Consider the following 2594-nt stretch of genomic DNA (forward strand, 5'->3'; position numbering starts at 1 on the left):
AATACATTTTATATCACAGTCTAACAAACATATACACATATAATGGCAACCCACTCCAGTGTTCTTGCCTGGAGAATCCCAGGGATGGCGGAGCCTGGTGGGCTGCCGTCTGTGGGGTCTCACAGAGTCGGACACAACTGAAGCAACTTAGCAGCAGCAGCATAAGATATATACATATATAAAGGTGAAGCAAAAGTTTTACCAAAACATCTACCCTGAGAGTTAATTTTTTTTTGGAGATCTTTTTTTAAAAAAAAGTTTTAGGTTTACAACACATTGACAGGAAGCTACAGAAATTCCCCGAGACCCCTCCCCTCACATGCATGGCCATTATCAACAGAGTGGTACCTTTTTTTAAAAAAACAAAAACAAGGATGAACTACGCTGACACACCATAATCACCAAGGTCCCCAGTTCATCTTAGAGTTCACTGTAATAAAGTGAGTACTACTGCAGCTTCTATGCTGCTGCTGCTGCTGCTAAGTCACTTCTGTCGTGTCCAACTCTGTGCGACCCCATAGACGGCAGCCCACCAAGCTCCCCCGTCCCTGGGATTCTCCAGGCAAGAACAGTGGAGTTAGTTGCCATTTCCTTCTCCAATGCATGAAAGTGAAAAGTGAAAGTGAAGACGCTCAGTCGTGTCCGACTCTTGGCGACCCCATGGACCTGCAGCCTACCAGGCTCCTCCGTCCATGGGATTTACCAGGCAAGAGTACTGGATTGGGGTGTCGCTGCCTTCTCCGGCTGCAGCTTCTATAGATTTGGACAAAACTATAATGACGTATATCCCTCATTATAATGCTATTCAAAGTATTTTCACTGCTCATAGAAATAACTTCTGTACTTTCTGTATTCATCTCCCCACAAACTCCTGGCACTCACTGATCTTTTTATTGTCTCCATAGTTTTGCATCTTCCAGAAAGCCATATTGTTGGAATCTATTTTTCTTTTTTGTTCTTTCTCCTTGAAAAGAGAGGTTCAAAGCCTTTCTAAGATCACTTATGGCCCACCCACACATGGATCAGACAGGCTCTAGGCGACAAAGACCCCAACCAAATACTGCAGCTTTTCCTCCAGTACCGAGCCCTATCCCACTGTCCTGCCCAGCAGCCACATGAAGGGATGAGGGACACATGATGGATTTTTGTAGGAAGGCCACATGTTTTGTGCCCTTTGTTACAAAGAATACAGATTCCCACGTGGTGTGTTGTAAGCAGACAAGCCATTTCTTCAGGGCCTTGCTCTGAGCACACCCCATATAATATTAATGTAACATTAACTGAATGAAAATTCCATATACAGAACAATTAAAATTTGTGAAAGACAGTAACCAAAGGGAAAAAAACCCGGGGCAATCCATAATAAAATGTTAAAAATAATTATCTCTAATGGGGGTATCAAGGCTATAGATTATTTTTATGTTCTTTTACTTTTATGGATTTTCTAAAATTAGTAGGTACTTTTTATATGCAGACATACGTTAAATGTGAATCTGTATAAGTACTGTGAAAAGTTTAAAAAATCAAGTAGCTCTAGAAGACATATAATTAAAAGCAGCATTTCTTTGCTCCACCTTTTTTGCTTTCCCAAGTCATCCACTTTCAAACCTTATAACTGTTTCTTCTGTTATTTACCTCCATATACTAAATAACCATCTTTAGTTTTTAAGGGATTATTTATTGAATTATTCATGTAGAAATAGATTTGCTACCCCACACAAATATTTTGTTTGTTCTCCCAACACATTTGCCTCTTATTTAGATTAAATAAGTCATTTATTTATTTTTTGTGAGTATTTTGTGTTTATCCAGAGTGGAGTTGTTGTATAGTGTCATATACTATTTCATTCTCTTCCTTGTACAAGTTATTGTTTTCCTTGCAACCAATAGTTGATCCCTTTTGTTGTTTTCTTAGGAGCCTAGTCTGAAACTGTCAGAGATGCAAAGACTTCTCAATGTAATTGAATAAATCAAGTAAGATCTGAGTTTAAGTTCCTTGAAAATAGAGCTGGTAAAGGGGTGTGGATGCATGGGTTTTATGCATGTGGATGCATGCCTGAGTCAGCACACACTGGAGAAGAGGGGGGGAAGCACTGGTCTGGGACAGGAAGTAAGCAGGGCATTTTCTCTCATGGGGGTTTTCCTTTTGTTTGCTTCCAAGGGCAGCGTTACCTCTGAGCACTGTGGGCATCCCAGGTGGCTCACTGGGTAAAGAATCTCACCTGCAATGCAGGAGACACAGAAGATGTGGGTTCAATCCCTGGGTCGGGAAGATCCCCTAGAAGAGGAAATGGCAACCCACTCCAGTGTTCTTGCCTGAGAAATCCCACGGACAGACCTGGACACAACTTAAGTGACTGAGCATGCACTGTGGGCAGTGGGATGGAGCTTCTAATCTCTAGGACCTGATGGCTCCCTCTTGGAGCAGGACAGAAGGGACGGATGGGAATCCTTGGCCTCCACCAGCTGGAGGATGGGAGCACTGGCCCAGTTAAGTGGGCTGGGGCAGGTCCAGAGCATCCAATGTAGAGAACTTCTCAGTGTCTCCCTCCCTCCCTCCCTTCCTTCCCGCCCCCCACCCCCACACCCAGCCC

At 43.0% G+C, this 2594-nt stretch overlaps 1 non-coding gene across 1 annotated transcript; it reads right to left on the bottom strand.

The window, feature by feature from the left end:
* Nucleotides 1–1132: 1132 nt before the first annotated feature.
* LOC112584153 lies at nt 1133–1257 on the bottom strand. Its single transcript, XR_003108496.2, has one exon. It is a non-coding gene; the product is annotated as a small nucleolar RNA SNORA11 (small nucleolar RNA).
* Nucleotides 1258–2594: the final 1337 nt, after the last annotated feature.

This window comes from Bubalus bubalis, chromosome 3 (assembly GCF_019923935.1).
Source record: "Bubalus bubalis isolate 160015118507 breed Murrah chromosome 3, NDDB_SH_1, whole genome shotgun sequence".
In the NCBI taxonomy this organism is placed as follows: domain Eukaryota; kingdom Metazoa; phylum Chordata; class Mammalia; order Artiodactyla; family Bovidae; genus Bubalus; species Bubalus bubalis.